A 17,379-nucleotide genomic window follows, 5' to 3' on the forward strand; every position below is an offset into this window, starting at 1 on the left:
TCACAGAATTGGAAAAAAACTGCTTTAAAGTTCATATGGAACCAAAAAAGACCCTGCATTGCCAAGACAATCCTAAGCCAAAAGAACAAAGCTGGAGGCATCACGCTACCTGACTTCAAACTATACTACAAGGCTACAGTAACCAAAACAGCATGGTACTGGTACCAAAACAGAGATATAGACCAATGGAACAGAACAGAGTCCTCAGAAATAATACCACACATCTACAGCCATCTGATCTTTGACAAACCTGACGAAAACAAGAAATGGGGAAAGGATTCCCTATTTAATAAATGGTGCTGGGAAAATTGGCTAGCCATAAGTAGAAAGCTGAAACTGGATCCTTTCCTTACTCCTTAGACAAAAATTAATTCAAGATGGATTAGAGACTTAAATGTTAGACCTAAAACCATAAAAACCCTAGAAGAAAACCTAGGTAATACCATTCAGGACATAGGCATGGGCAAGGACTTCATGTCTAAAACACCAAAAGCAATGGCAACAAAAGCCAAAATTGACAAATGGGATCCAATTAAACTAAAGAGCTTCTGCACAGCAAAAGAAACTACCATCAGAGTGAACAGGTAACCTACAGAATGGGAGAAAATTTTTGCAATCTACTCATCTGACAAAGGGCTAATATCCAGAACCTATAAAGAACTCAATCAAATTTACAAGAAAAAAACAAACAACCCCATCAAAAAGTGGGCAAAGGATATGAACAGACACTTCTCAAAAGAAGACATTCATACAGCCAACAGACACATGAAAAAATGCTCATCATCACTCGCCATCAGAGAAATGCAAATCAAAACCACAATCAGATACCATCTCACACCAGTTAGAATGGCAATCATTAAAAAGTCAGGAAACAACAGGTGCTGGAGAGGATGTGGAGAAATAGGAACACTTTTACACTGTTGGTGGGACTGTAAACTAATTCAACCATTGTGGAAAACAGTGTGGCAATTCCTCAAGGATCTAGAACTAGAAATACCATTTGACCCAGCCATCCCATTACTGGGGATATACCCAAAGGATTATAAGTCATGCTGCCGTAAAGACACATGCACACGTATGTTTACTGCGGCACTATTCACAATAGCAAAGACTTGGAATCAACCCAAATGTCCATCAGTGACAGACTGGATTAAGAAAATGTGGCACATATACACCATGGAATACTGTGCAGCCATAAAAAAGGATGAGCTCGTGTCCTTTGTAGGGACATGGATCCAGCTGGAAACAATCATTCTCAGCAAACTATCACAAGAACAGAAAACCAAATACTGCATGTTCTTGCTCATAGGTGGGAATTGAACAATGAGATCACTTGGACACAGGAAGGGGAATATCACACACCGGGTCCTATTGTGGGGAATGGGGAGGGGGGAAGGATAGCATTAAGAGATATACCTAATGTAAATGACGAGTTAATGGGTACAGCACACCAACATGGCACATGTATACATATGTAACAAACCTGCATGTTGTGCACATGTACCCTAGAACTTAAAGTATAATAAAGAAAAAAAAATCAGAAAAAAAAAGTCAGGAAACAATAGATGCTGGAGAGGATATGGAGAAATAGGAACGCTTTTACACTGTTCGTGGGAGTGTCAATTAGTTCAACCATTGTGGAAGACAGTGTGATGATTCCTCAGGGACCTAGAACCAGAAATACCATTTGACCCAGCAATCCCATTACTGGGTATATACTCAAAGGATTATAAATCATTCTACTATAAAGACACATGCGCATGTATGCTTATTGCAGCACTATTCACAATAGCAAAGACTTGGAACCAACCCAAATGCCCATCAATGATAGACTGGATTAATAAAATGTGGCACGCCTTTGCAGACGCTGCCACCGAGGAAAATCCTATACTACTAGCCATGGTCAACCCCACCGTGTTCTTCAACATTGCCGTCGACAGCGAGCCCTTGGGCCGCGTCTCCTTCGAGCTGTTTGCAGACAAGTTTCCAAAGACAGCAGAAAATTTTCGTGCTCTGAGCACTGGAGAGAAAGGATTTGGTTATAAGGGTTCCTGCTTTCACAGAATTATTCCAGGGTTTATGTGTCAGGGTGGTGACTTCACATGCCATAATGGCACTGGTGGCAAGTCCATCTATGGGGAGAAATTTGAAGATGAGAACTTCATCCTAAAGCATACAGGTCCTGGCATCTTGTCCATGGCAAATGCTGGACCCAACACAAATGGTTCCCAGTTTTTCGTCTGCACTGCCAAGACTGAGTGGTTAGATGGCAAGCATGTGGCCTTTGGCAAAGTGTAAGAAGGCATGAATATTGTGGAGACCATGGAGCGCTTTGGGTCCAGGAAGGGCAAGACCAGCAAGAAGATCACCATTGCTGACTGTGGACAGCACGAATAAGTTTGACTTGTGTTTTATCTTAACCACCAGACCATTCCTTCTGTAGCTCAGGAGAGCACCCCTCCACCCCATTTGCTCACAGTATCCTAGAATCTTTGTGCTCTCGCTGCAGTTCCCTTTGGGTTCCACGTTTTCCTTGTTCTTTCCCATGCCTAGCTGGATTGCAGAGTTGAGTTAAGTTTATGATTATGAAATAAAAACTAAATAACAAAGAAAAAAGAAAGAAAATGTGGCACATACACACCATGGGATACTATGCAGCCATAAAAAAGGATGAGTTCATGTCCTTTGCAGGGACATAGATGAAGCTGGAAACCATCATTCTCAGCAAACTAACACAGGAACAGAAAACCAAACACTGCATGTTCTCACTCATAAGTGGGAGTTGAACAATGAGAACACATGGACACAGGGAGGGGAATATCACACACTGGGGCCTGTCAGGGGGTGGGGAGCTAGGGGAGGGATAGCATTAGGAGAAATACCTAATGTAGATGACAGGTTGATGGGTGCAGCAAACCACCATAGCATGTGTATACCTATGTAACAAACCTGCATGTTCTGCACATGTATCCCAGAACTTAAAGTATATATATATATATATATACACACACATACACACACACATACACATATATATACACTTTAATAATAAATAATATATATGTATATGTAAAGAAGAAGAAGCCAAGGCGATGGTTTCCTCTTGAAGCCCACATGGACCAGAACTATAGATGTGCCAAAGGTGACATAGCCTCAGGGAACATCGATCCCAGCCATCTTTTGTCACAGTGAGGAAACTGAGACCAGAGGTCCAGAAGAAGTGACTTTATTGAGTACCAGGCCAGGCCCAACCCTTTTATTGCCTCTCACTTCAAGTCCTCCCACTCCCAATGGCACTCCCAATGTGCCATTTTTCTAGGATTGTGTAAGTTGGCACAGAGAGGTTCAGGGATTTTCCCCAAGCCAGGACCAGAAGCCTGCCTATTTAATCCATGCTATTTCCTCCATGCTGTGCCACTTCTCCTGGAGAAAAGAGCCTGGTCCTCTAGAGACCAGCAGCAGCCTGAGAGAAATGGCCTTGGTGTTAGACCAAAGGGCAGGAGTGGGAGAGATGAGCCAATAGCACACGGCTGCCAAAGATGGAGAACTTAAAGGGGGACCTCCACACTGGAACATTAGGTCGACTGCACGGAGCCCCTACAAAGAGCCAAGGCATGCTGACTCAAGCCTGCAGTGAGTCGCTGAGAACCAGAAAGCTGGATTTACCTGTGAACCCTGTTGACAAGCACTCTCGTAAGAGCTGGATCACATTCGGAGATGAAGAAAAACCAGAAAAGGCTCTCCCCAAGTGTCTCAGGTCTGGTTCCCTAGAAGCAGGGCTGAACTGAGACAGAGATGCCTGTACCAGTGATTTCTGGAGGAAGGGCTCACATGAGGAACCTGAAGAGGAGTGAGGGAAGCAGAAGAGGGCAGGACAAACAGCCAGATGGAGACATGGTGCTACTGAAGTTGAGGGTGACCAGCTGACCTCCTGTTCCAGTTTGCCCAGGACAAAGCATTTTCCTAAAACTGACAGTCCCAAGAAAACTGGAACAAGCCAATTACCGCAGATCATCACCACTTCTCCTTGAAGTAAAGGGTCCAGGCATTTGTGTCCCTGGCAGAGGCCATTGGCTACATCTCCCCACCTCCTCCTGGGTGGGGTGTGCAATCTCCCAGATATCTCTGAGTAAAGTGAATCCTGTTGACCAAAGGCAATTCCCCCGAGTAGGATGCAAGCTGCAAGCTGATGCTAGCCAACACCCAGTCTGGCAGACAGACGGGTGCATCGGCCAGATAAAGAGGATCAACACCGTCTGCTGCATGAAGAATGTAGTCTCTGAAGAACAACCTCCTCCCACTGCCCACACCCTATGAGCTCGCATCCTGCCCCCTCATCTCCCTTGAGAGGCAGCAGAGTGACTCCAGCCCTTATTGACAGACAGGCGTGTGCCAGAAGGATTCTGTTGGGGGCTGTTTGTGAGTAAACTGGCTCAGTCTTTTGCCTCACACAGGTGCTGATGTCATCATTCAAGGCTTTCACCAGTGCCTCTTCGATGCAAGTGAGTGAACGGCTCCAGGTTAAATTTGTGGTTCTGTTAACCATCAACAGCACAGAGCATAATAACTCATATTTATACACTCTAACCACATTCTACATTTAACTGAGCTTTGATAAAAATGAGAAAATGTTCAGCCATCCATAACCACCAATCATCTGTCATTACTTTTTTTCAGAATGCAAGGGCTCCTTGGGACTCCTTAGTGGTGTATCAACTTCGACGAAAGTTATTAGTTAATGCTTTTAAAAGTAAAGGTTTTCTGGAATGAATAGAGGTATGAAATGCAACACATTCCTAAGGGTTATATTAGGTTTCTTTAGGAGTTTGCTCAGCAAGCATTTATTGAGCACCTAGTATGCACCAGTTGGCTCTGTGCTGGGTGCCATGGGTAGAAGATGAATTGAATAGCACAAGTTCCTACTCTCAGTTCACAATCCAGTGGACAAATTCCAATGAAAATGCTAGGGAATTATAGAAGCACTATATAGCAAGGGGGACTTGCAGCTTTCCCTGAGAGTCTGACTTTAAAGATGAAGAGTTTGTCAGATTGAAACAGAAACTGCTTCTCCAATATCTGTTCTCTCCTTTTTCTGATTTTTGGTCAAACTAAAGGACATCCAGAATAAAATGACATTTCCTAGACTGCTAAGCAGCTAGACGTAGCTATATGACTAAGTTTTCTGGCTAACATGATTAAGCGACTTCCAGGAAGTGTCCTTAAAGAGAAGAGCCAAGCCCTTTTTCATCTCTGACTCCTTCCTGCTGGTTGTTGAACTGCAGAAGTAATGGCTGGAGCTTGAGGAACCATTCTGGACCATGAGATAAATTTATGTTCTGAAGATGGTGGAAAAACAACATGGAAGAAGCCTAGGTCCCTGACACTTCTGTGAAATTGCCTGAACAGCCTTGGGCTGTGTGACTGCAGCTTCGTTTACAGAGAAATATACTCCTATTGTGTCTAAGCCGCTGTTATTTTGGATTTTCTGTCACTCACTGCCAAACTGAATCCTAACAGGCAAAGAAGTTAAGGCAGAGCAATTCCATTCCAAACTCTTGGGCTGTGGATGACTTTGGCTCTGGCTTTGGCTTGTGTGGGTAATTTTTCTTTCCCCCTCCAATTTCCCGTGAGCTCTTCTGCTTTTTCTCTTTCTTATTCCCTGTAGTAGATGCCAGGGTAAACTGACCAGAGCTCTTTTTGGGAATAGAGGACTTAGCACCCCAGCTGTTGAGGGTGGTGTCAGCAAATAGCCCTTAGCTGTCAGCCCCTTGGGGGCATCATATCTAAAGTCATGCTTCCTCTCAATGTAACCCCATCAATTACCAACTGATGCGTGGGGTGGGGAAGAGGCCTGGCCATTTCAGCCCAACTCAAGGCCAGTCTGAGGGGCCTGCACCTAGTTCCAGAGCTCCCCATCAGGTCAGCCACTGCTGTCATTTGGGCTGCCTGGCAGCTCAACTTTGCCTTCTGCCCATTCCTGCTTTCTTTTGCCTTCCCCCAGGCTCAATCCAAAGCAGCTTCATTTTACTGTGCTGCACTTTAAACTCCATCTCAGAATCTGCCTTCCAGACTTCCTAGACCCAACCTGCAACAATCCCTGTTTTCTTGGCTCCTGGACTCTGTCTCAATTGTTTAGCCTCTACTTTCTCTCTCATCTCTTAATAGCAATTTACAGCCAGTGACATCAACACCTAACAATTAGCACCTAATGCAATTAGAACTTAATATGAGCTTTCTGTAATGCTAATAGAAGCCTCTCAGCTGAGCCCTAAGCCAGGGTTCCTTCTGGCCTTCTCCGAGTGGCCCACAGGGAGGCAACATGGGGGAAACTGAGCCCTGAGTAGAAATCAGGAAACCCAAATTCCTTACCCACCTTTGTCTCCAGCATGCTGTGTGACCTCAGGTCAGCCACCCAACTTCTCTGTGCTTCAAATGCTTGAACCGGGAAGCAAAACCATAATTTGGATTTTAGAGAACATTTTTGTAGCTAAACCAGGGGTTGGAAAACTGTAGGCTCCTGGGCCAAATCTGGTCTATCATCTGTTTTTGAGAATAAAGTTTTGCTGAAACACAGTCACTTCCATTTGTTTACATATTGACTATGGCTGTTTTTGTGCTACAGCAGCAGAGTTGAATAGTTGTAACAGACACTAGTTTTCAAAGCCTAAAATATTTGCTAACTGGCCCTTCGCAGAAAAAGTTTGCTGACCATGGTCTAAACAAATTAAGGGGCTATGATATCTGTTGCCTCAAAAGTTAGGACCACGGTCTTTCTGTTCATTCAATATTTATTGAGCATCTACTAGGTGCAAGGCCCTGTTGTAGACACTGGGGCTGCAGTCGTGGAAAAAGTAGGCCCAGTCCCTGCTCTCCTAGTACCTACCTTCCAGTGAAGGAGTGCTATGGTTTGAGTGTGTCCTCCAAAATTTCATGTGTTAAAAATTTAATTGCCATTGTAACAGTATTCAGAGGTGGGGCATTTAAGAGGTGATTGGATGATGAGGACTACACCCTCATGAGTGGATTAATGCCATTATCTCAGGAATGGGCTCCTGATAAAAGGATTTCAGCCCCCATTTCCTCTCTTTCTCTCACACTGTCTTCTCCTTCCACCTTCTTCCCTCTGCCATGGGATGACCCTTGCCAGATGTTAGCACCATGCTCTTGGACTTCTCAACCCCCAGAACCATGAGCCACATAAACTTCTTTGTAAAATAAATTACCTAGTCTGTGGTATTCTTTTACAGCAGCAGAAAATGAACTAAGACAAGGAGAGAGACAGTAAAAAACACTAATAAGTATATGCCACAGGGGCAAGAAGTTCTGTGGAGAAAATTAAAGCAGGGCATGGGACACTGGGAGTGAGGTGGGACAGGGCTGTGATTTTAAGTCAGGGGGTAGGAAGAGGCTCTTCTGATGAGGTAGCATTACAGCAGAGATCTGAGGGAGCTGCAAGAACAAGCCATGCAGATATACGAGGTAACCGCATTCCAGGCAGAGGCAACAGCAAGTGCAAAGATCCTGAGGCAGGGATGCAGCTGGTGTATTAGAGACACATAAGAAAGCTAGTGTGGCTGGAGCAGAGGGGGTGAGGGAGAGAGAAGTAGGAGTTGAAGCTAGGATGGCTGTGGCAAGCCAGACCCCAGAGGGCCTTAGTGGGCATTGCAAGGGTTCTGAAAGAACTGGGGTATCACAGGAGGGCTCTGAGCAAAGGAGGGGCATGCCTGACTTCAGTTCAAGGAACCCTCTGTCTGCTGTGTGGGAAACGAACTATAGATATGAGGGAGAGCTGCAGGGAGGCCAGTCATAATCCAGGTGAGAGGTGAGGGTGGCTCAGACCAGGAGGCACAGGAGAAGGTGGAAGAAGCAGTCAGACTATGAATGCTTCCAGGGTAGAACCAACAGGCAAGAGTGCTTGTTCCAGGAATGGGAAGGGGAGTAGGTTTACCCACTTTTGCCCTTTCCCCTGCTGTTCCTCAAATGGGGATGATGTGCCCTAAAGTCATTTTCTGGATGCCTGGCCCAGTAGGGATTTACTGCCCTGGAAGTCCACCCTGTCAGAAATTATCTATGTGAGCCTCACTGAAGAAGGGAAAGTGTCTGTTCTCACCAAAGGAAGGTCAGCAGTTAGTGAAGATGGAAAAGATTCTCCCTGTAGCCTGCTCCCTATTTACTCACTGAAAAGTTCCAGTGGAGCCCAGAGCTGTTTCCAAGGCCAACAGGCAGAGGGCTCCTTAAACCTAAGTCAGACATATTCCCTCTCTGTTCAGAGCCCTCCTATGATGCCTTGGGTTGAGATGGGGTCTATATCCCCTTCTTTTTGAACCTGGGCTGACCTTAGTGACTCTGTGCTAACCCATAGAATGTAGCAGAAGTGACACTGCAGGACATCTGAGGAGAGGTTATGTGGCTTCCACCTGGCTCTCAGAACACTCACCCCAAGCAATGCCAGTTGTCATGCAGTAAGTCCAGCCACCCTGAGACCACCATGCTGGAGGGTCCACCTGTAAGTTCACCTGTCAACAGTATCAGCTGAACTCCAACTGCCCCGTGCGTGCATGCACCATCTTGGACATCCAGCCTAGTCAAGCCTTCGGATAACTGCAGCCACACCTGGCATCTGACTGCACCCCTAAGAACTGCTCAGCAGAGCCCTTCTCAAATTCCTGGTGCACAACATTGTCAGCAAAGTAAAGCCTTGAAGTTTGGAAATAAGTTGTCACGTAGCAATAGTAATTGAAACACCATTGATTTTGGAGCCCTGCTGCCGAGGAGCCGTAGGTAGGCTAGAACGGATGACGCATGTTCCCCACTCACATGCAGAGATGCAGCTGTCACAAGAACACCATTGTGCCACCATGGGGTTCTTTTCTCCTCCAGGATAACCCCCATTGGCCACCCAGGGTGATGGGGCCCTTGGTGTCCTGGGCCCTGAGGAATAGTAAACATTGCTGAGTTTTTTATCTTTTTCTTTCAGTCAGCTCCTCTATGTGGGTGGCAGCATGGGAGGGGTGGGTCCCAAACCACATAGTGTCACCCCCATGGACTCAGCAGTGTCTGATGCAAAACAGAGAGTGGGGGCCACGAAGTCCAACGAGGAAGAGATTTATGCTTCTTACTCTCCATCTGCAAAGCAAAACAAAAATAGCTGAAACGCCGGTTTTCTGCTTTATCGGCTCTGTGAATAAGCATATAAATTTCTATGACATTTTTGGAGGCTTGCTGAAGGGGAAAAAAGCCATCCCCCAGGATGCAGCCAGCAGCGGCGGCAGCATATGGTTTGCTGAGAGCGGAGGCAGAGTGCTTGTATGTCTGTGAGCACTGAAAAAGGTGACTTTGCGGGTAATTTCAGACTCAAGGCAGTTTTCACCTTTTTAAAAAAAAAAAAAGAGTTCCCCTTTTTTACTAAAAAGATAGTCCTGCCAAAGCCAAGGTAAGTGCCTCAGCCAGTCAGTCCTCAGCAGGAAAGAAGGACTGTGCTATACACCCTGGGGAAGAGCAAAGGAGGCCGTTCTGATCCCGGCTGCCTTGCGATACCACACTTGGCCTCTGGAACAGGGGAAAACACCTCAGTAACAAGCTCACACAAGAGAAAGGGGAAAGCAGTCGTCAAGACATGTCGAGAAACCCAAGTAACTGATGAGCAGAATCAAAGTTTGAAGTTCTCAAAAAGAGACATGTGTGCAGTTTCATGGAGGTAGGAAAGACCAGAAAACTATTCAGCTCATTCTATACTTAAAATTCTACAATTAGAGTCATTCTCATGGCTCAAACCAAACAAGGGTTTTGTCCCCTTTTAGGTGGTAATTATGCCTTTCCCTGAAGTGCGTTAATATATTGGTTTCCTATCAGTCATTTACACTTTAGTATAAATGAATATATTTAAAAGTCGACTGTATGAGGGAAGAGGGAGAAAGAGCACATGAGGGCATTGGGCTGAGGGGAAGGAGAAAAGATAAAGGATAGGCAGAGAGGTTCAAGGAGGGAATAGAGAAAAGAAAGATGTCCCAAAGACAAACCTAGCTTTCTTCACATTTTCACTCAGGACCCCACCCTGTTGCCAGGAGCCAGGCTGCCAAGGAGATAAAATGGTTGAAAAGACTCAAAAAAAGAAATAGTACTAACAGAATCACTGTGTCCCATGGGAGGAAAAAACAGGATGTTCTCTGTCCCTCTTTCCAGCAACCCCAGTTGATTCCAGGAGAGCAGATCCCATCCTGTCCCTGCCTGAGGACTCCATTGCATTTCTCTGACCTGGACACCTAAAGAACAAAGTGAATAAATTTGTAGAATAAAGTGAAAACTTCTCACATTGGCATGCAAAGTCCATCACAGTGTGTATTTGACCTCCTTTTACAGCCTTATCTTCTACGGATGATCCAAGCACCCTGCCCCGCAGTTTTCTCTCGCCATTCCCTAGGTCCATCCTGCCTTCCCTCACCTCTTTCTTTGCTCATGCTATCTGCTCTTCCTGGATTGCCCTTCCTGTTTTCACTGCCAGTCAAACTCCTACACATCTTTCAAAACCCAGAGACAATGACATCTATTTCAGGAGATTTTCCAAAATCTTCCCATAGACTTCCTGCCTTCTCTTTCCTTATTCCTTAGCAGATTGTCTGAAGGTATACTGTCACATTTTGCCTTCAGTCACAGTTTTGGTTTCCCCCCAAAGCAGAGGCTAAGACAAGGATCTGGGTTCTAGTTGTATATTTGCAAGGTGATCTCAGGAACCCCAGCAGGGCAAGGAGGGTAACTCCATCCCAGCTTAGCCAAGGGTATTCCTTGGACATTAGCTCCCTGCACTTCCTTGTTACTCCTGCATCAACTCAAGCAAGCTCCCCTACTACCCCACAAAGCTTGTGGGCAATGGAACTAGAGATGTGGCCCTTGAAATGGGAAGCAGTTAATGTGCTAAAAACTGTCCACTCCAATTGCCCAGGAACTCTGGTGGCCTAGAGGGAAACAGGGCAGGGAGTAAATAGTGCCAGCTCCATGTACTAGTGATAGAGTTATTTACATATGTGTTCCTCTCCCCCATGATACTCTAAGAGCCTTGTGGCTAAGAATTCTACCTTCTTTCTCTTTGTATTTTCACTTAGCACAGATTTGTAGATGGGAAACACCCGGTAAATAGTGAACACAATGAATGGAGTCATTGCCATTTGTTAGTAAGGCTTTTACCAAGTGCCTTGTGCCCAGGGCTGGGCTGGGGGTGGTACAGATTTAAACCCATGCCTGGCAGCATCTTCTGCCCCATAGATTGGCAGCAGGAGTCACAGAAGCTGGGTCAGACACTTTGAACTTTCCATGTGAACAGACCAGTAAGTCTCATCAGACCCTGTGTTCACAGAGATGAGGGTTCTGTGTCTATAGCCAGAGAAGCCCTTGTCCTCCATCACCTTACCTCCAATCAATCCAGGAAGGCAGCAAGGAAAAGGCAGAATTCCAGAAAGCTACTAGGGTGGTGAGAACCAGGCAGCTGGGGAATAGGTTGCTGCAGGGGTCATTTTTGCCATCTGGTCAGGGCCAGAAGCCTGCCTTCTGCACAAGAATATCTCCAGATACTGTCACACTCTCCAACCGTGTTCCTTTTGGCCTCTGTCTGGCTCACTCCTCTCCAGCTACACTGGTGTCATAGGTTAAATGGTAGTTCCCCAAAAATATGTCCACATCTTAACCCTCTAGGACCTGTGAATGTAAGCTTATTTGGAAAAAGGGTCTTTGCAGATATATTTAAGTTAAAGATCTCAAGATGGGATCATCCTGGATTATCCAAGTGGGGCCCTAAATCCAGTGACAGATGTCACTAAGAGACACACAGAGGAAAGAAACGTGGAGAGAGCAGAAGGCCCTGTGAAGACAGACAGAGATTGGAGTGATGCAGCCACAGCCAAGGAACACCCGGGGTCCTCCAGAAGCTGAAAGAGGCATGAAGAATCCTCCCCAAGAGCCTCCAGAGGGGATGTGACCCCACCGACACCTTGATTTCAGACTGCGGGCCTCCAGAACGGTAATAGAATCCATGCCTGTTGTCAGCCACCCAGTTTGGAGAAATTTGTCACAGTGTTCCCAAGAGACAGAGGACTGACCTCTTTATCTTTCCTCAAACAAGGCACACACACTCCTACCTGAAGGCTTTCGCACCTGCCATTACCTCTGCCTGGAATATCCTTCTCCCAGACACCAGTGGGGCTCAAACCTCAACTCCATCAGGTCAGTTCAGATGTCACTTTCTTAGGAAGGCCTCATTGAACTGTCCCCCATCTAAATACATCACCCCACATACTCTCTGTACATTATTCGTTTTCCTTCTCGGCTTTATTTTTTCCATAGTATTTATCACCTCCTAACATACTATAAAATGGGCTTATTTACTTTGTTCATTGGCTGTAGTCTCTCCTCCACTAGAAATTAGGCACCATGAAGACGAGTGGTTTCTAACTATTTTGTTCACCCTTGTATCTGTAACACTTAGAACCATGCCCGGCTCATGTACTCATCTGATAAATATTTGCTAAATAAGGGAATGATCTGAACGCAGTAAGAATATTAAGGAAAAGCATAACTCACATTCTACAGTGCTTTACACATAGCTGAGTGCTTTTACTGACGTTACCTCTTTTGAGCCTCACGATAGCTTTGGGAGATGACATTATTGCTTCATTTCCCAGAGGAGGAGATTCAGAGAGACTAAATAATTTGCCCGAGGTCACAAAGAGGTGGAAGTAAGATTCAAACTCAGTCCTGTCTTACTTCAAACTCCACATTTTTTTCAACATGCATACATGTAAGGCTGTAAGGCACCATTGCTAGGGGGTTGCCAGGAGCATGGGAATGAATATTATGAGCCAAGCAGAACTCATTATGAATCATTTAATATGTGTTTAATGCTCAATATTGTAAGATTGGCATCTATATATACGTGTGTGTGTGTGTTTGTGTGTGTATGTGTGTGAAAGAGAGAGATGGGGGGAGAGAGAGAGAGAGGAAGAGAGAGAGAGAAATTGAAATTGACAGTGATAGTTGCCAAAATCATTATCCCCGTGTTATAAGAATCTGTAGTTCAGACACATTCACTCAACAAACATTTGATCACTTATTGTAGAACACACTGCCCTGTTCTTATCCCCTCCTGCCACTCCAAAGGTCACCTGCAGCTTGGTGGATAGTTCTGCATGCCCCAATGACTTCCTACCTCAGACATTCATCTCTCTGCCTTCAGGCTTCCTCTGGCAGCAGAAATGTGCTCAGCCCACACTGCAGGCGGGCTAGAAGTGACGAAGGTAACACCCAAGGGACCACCATCAACCAAGAGAGGAGGGGAGGGTAGTAGTTTGTAGATATGCACCCCACCTTCATGACCCTTCAGTGGAAGGCAATTCTGGATAATGTTCCTCGAAGTCTTCCAGAAGGCTCCCAGCAGGAGGGACCCTCATTTGCCCACCTGCTCCCTAGCACACTGTTTATTGGCTTCCCTCCCTTCCTTGTCTCATTTCTGCACACCGTTACTGGGCTTCTGGGAACTTTTCCCAAGTAAACGACTTGCACCCACACCCTTAAGAGAATGCAAACTAGGACACTTGCCATGTGCAATGCACTGTGCCGGGAGTTAGAGATTCAGAGCAGGGTAAGCCATGGCGAGGTTCCCAGAGTCCCACAGTGACGGTCCCCACAATCGAGGAATCTGGAAAATCTGCTCCCTCTGGGATGTGATACTCCCTCTGGCAGTGCAGATCAGCTCTACAAACTCTGGGGATGTGCCAGAGGGGTGACATATCACTCCGTCGTTTTCTGAAAACATCTTCCAGGACCGCTGACAAGCCAAGCAAGAGAGTCAAGCTCATCCTGCTGTTGTGATTCATCACATCTCGTTTCTGATCCTGAAAAGAGTTCAACATTCCTTAATCCCACGAATATCTCCCGAGCATTCTGCTGGGTGCTTGGCACAGTGGCATGAGCCAGACAGACCCAGACCCCACATTAAGGCCACCCTCAAACTGGCCACCAAGGCGTGGCCCAAAGACCAAGGTCTGCTGTGCCACTGAAGCCTAAAAGCACATGGCATAGATTCCAAAAGGCACATCCACTAGATGTGTCCCCAGAACATTTTGAGTGACAGTAGCCACCCAGCCATAGGTAAATACCTCCCAAGATGTCTCCTTCAGAGAACCACACTTATGACCAAAAAGCAGCTGTGGAATGCTGGGTTTTAATACAAGGTCTCATTAGCTTAAAATTACAGCTTTTTAAAAAATTGTTGATGTTAAATCTAACAGACGGGACAAAAAGATGCAGAATACATCATCTTGGTTCCCCCAGAAGGTCCTAGAAAAAGCCAAGCCAATGAGCAAACTGTGGCAGATTCCTTCCCAGAATGACACCCTCTACAAGGGTGTAAGGTTGCTCTCGGCTCAATGTCCAGAAAACCAAACCTGCCTGAGGCCAGCCATTGATCCAGTGGCCTGACGGACCCTAGGTCATCCTCAGATGCTTGGCCGAGCCTATGAGGGACCCTGGCCCTCCAGCACCAGGAGCCAGGAGCTCTCCGACCCCTTTGAGGTTTGGCAGGTGCCAACCTTGATATCAGTGCCACAGGGGGTTGTTCTGGGTTTTCTCATTTAGCCTGCCCTGAGCTAAAGGCAGTTACCACCAGGTGAGGCCTGATTTTCCCTTTCCTCCTTCCCCTGAGGAGGAAGCAAGGAGTTCCCAATCCTCCTGCAGCCACATCCTCCAAAGAGTCTGGGGGACTACAGGACAACATGACCTTCCAGTGCCCTCTGGCTTGAGATGGTCCCCAGGAGCAGACCTGGAGGGGCAGGCTGGTCATTTTCTGGCTTGTTGCCAGCAGCCTGTTGGGCACCCTCCACACATGATTTGGCCCATTTGGCTTGCTTCTTGCAGATTCCTGAGTTTCTCTCCTTTTGTTTAATTCATCAGGAGCCAGTGGCTGGTGGAATACTCTAAGATCAAAGGAAGAGGGAAAGGGCTCCCCGGAAGGTGCATCAGGCCTCTCTGGGAGGGAAACATTTTCTAATCCAGGAAATAAAAATCCTGCATTTTAGGCAGTGATTAAAGTTGGGATATTCTGTGTCTCCAAGGATTGGGGAGGAGGAGAGAAATAATTTATTTCTTTCAATGCCACCCAGTGCTAAAGGGGCAAGCCGCACTCTGCAATTCAGCAGCAAGATTGGAGGAGTGCAGGGTAGACATGGCAGGACATCAAGGCCTTCAGAGGGTGACACCACAAGGTGAGCATGCTCTGTCCACTGAAACATTCTGTAGAAAACCTGGGTTGTGTAAGACATAAGCCCCATCTCACAGGTTCACTCCTTTTCCAGCCCCACTCCGGACATTTCCCGGGATGCCAAAAGCAAAAGAACCCACCCACTCATTCATTCAACAAATGCTCACTGAGCAACTACTCCATGCCAGGCACTGGAAATGCAATGAGGAGGAAAACAGATGCAGCCTCCAACCTCAAGGAGTTTATACTCTTGTGGGACAGTCACACCTTTAGCAAAGAGTCCTGAATAAATGTATGAGCTATGATGGTGCCATGAGCATTTCTAACAAGAGGGTGTGAGCTAGTCTAGGTGGATGAGGAAACTGTTCCCTGAGAAAATAATTATTGAGATGAGACCCAAGGTCTGTGTAAGAGTTGACTGGGTACAGAAGGTATAAGGAGAATTCTGGGCACATCTCCTTGATGTAGGGGATGTAGACAGTGATTATCAACCGTGTGAGTCCATTTCGCATTGCTATAAAGGAATACCTGAGACTGGGCAATTCATAAAGAAAGAGGTTTATTTGGCTCACGGTTCTGCAGGCTATACACAAAGCATAGTGCCAGTATCTTCTGGTGAGGGCCTCAGGAAACTTTCAAAATGGCAGAAGGCAAAGGGGAGCCAGTGTGTCATAGAGTGAGAGAAGAAGCAAGAGAGAGAGGGAGGAAGTGCCAGGCTCTTTCAAACAACCAGATCGCACATGAACTAACAGATCAAGAATTCACTTATTATCCCAAGGACAGCACCAAGCCATTCATGAGGGATCCACCCCCATGACCCAAACACCTCCCACTAGGCCCACCTCCAACACTGGAGGCTACCTTTCAACATGAGATTTGGAAACCATATCATCAACTCAAAAGGAGGGCCATCAAGAAAGGAGGAGAGCCATCCAGACACCATGTTCCTCTTGATCATGTTCACGACACCCCCCTACTCCCAATGCACTTGAATCTATTGGAGTCTCTAGATCTAACTACCCAATTTACAGGAAATACAAGTGACAGAGGGAGGCTTATATCCTTATACAAGGATATAAGCAGGCAAAAGCAGACTAAAAAACTCTACAAGACAAACAGTCTGGTTTCCTTCCACAAATAAATTGCAAAAGGAGAGAGAAAAAGGGGGAAAACTTAGAGACTTAGAGATAACTGTTTGCTATGCTTGGCCGTTATTTGGATTCCAATTCAAACAAGCCATTAGCAAATTATGACATTTATGAAACAATCGGAAGTCTGAACACTCACTGGATGTTTAATACTATTAAAAATTTGTTGATTTTTTAGACATGATAATGTTATTTCAGTTCTCTTTTTTAAAAGTCCCTATCTCTTAGAGATAGATACCAAAATATTTACAGATAAAATGATGCAATACTGCAATTTGCTTCAAAATCATATGGCTGGAGGAGAAAGGAGTGGATAAGGGTATAGATGAAACAAATTGATCGTGAGTTGGTCATTGTTACTGCTAGGTGTTGAGTACATAGAAATTTATGTTACTATTCTTTTTCTCTTTTCTTTGTATATGCTTGAAATTTCCATAGTTAAAAGTTGTTTTAAGGACATCTCTAGCAAAGCTTACAGCATATGCAGAAGGCCCTGGACACGAAGGAGTCTGCATATTCCAGGTCCCAAAGATGTGACTAGGCCTAAGGGGTGAAGAGAGTGTCATGTAGTGCTGCGGGAGGAAGGGGCTAGATTGTGTAGGGCCCTGGAGCCTAAAACTCGCCCCCTTGGAGCTTATGGGGGGGCTCCTTTGACCCTGGGGTGAATACAGTCCGGGGAAGTCAATTCTCCTTTTGCAAACCAAAGAAGGAGGGTGGAAACGTGTAAATGGGCACCTGGCATATGAATACCTCTTGAATCGCTGATACAAGGGTCTCTCCTGCAGGTAGCCCAGTCACTGTGGGTCATTTCTAAGCTGGGAGACAAGACATAAGGCCAAGTAAACGGTCCTGAACTAAGAACACAAAAATGCAGATACACTATGCTTTCATTTTCTGTGGCTGCCATAACAGGTTACCACAAACTGCGTGGCTTAAAACAACAGAAATAGATTCTCTCATAGCTCTGAGGCTAGACATCCTAAATCA

At 45.8% G+C, this 17,379-nt stretch overlaps 1 pseudogene; it reads left to right on the forward strand.

The window, feature by feature from the left end:
- The first annotated feature begins 1,856 nt into the window (after positions 1–1,856).
- LOC100424892 (peptidyl-prolyl cis-trans isomerase A pseudogene) lies at positions 1,857–2,313 on the forward strand (annotated as a pseudogene).
- Positions 2,314–17,379: the final 15,066 nt, after the last annotated feature.

Source organism: Macaca mulatta, chromosome X, assembly GCF_049350105.2.
Source record: "Macaca mulatta isolate MMU2019108-1 chromosome X, T2T-MMU8v2.0, whole genome shotgun sequence".
In the NCBI taxonomy this organism is placed as follows: Eukaryota; Metazoa; Chordata; class Mammalia; order Primates; family Cercopithecidae; genus Macaca; species Macaca mulatta.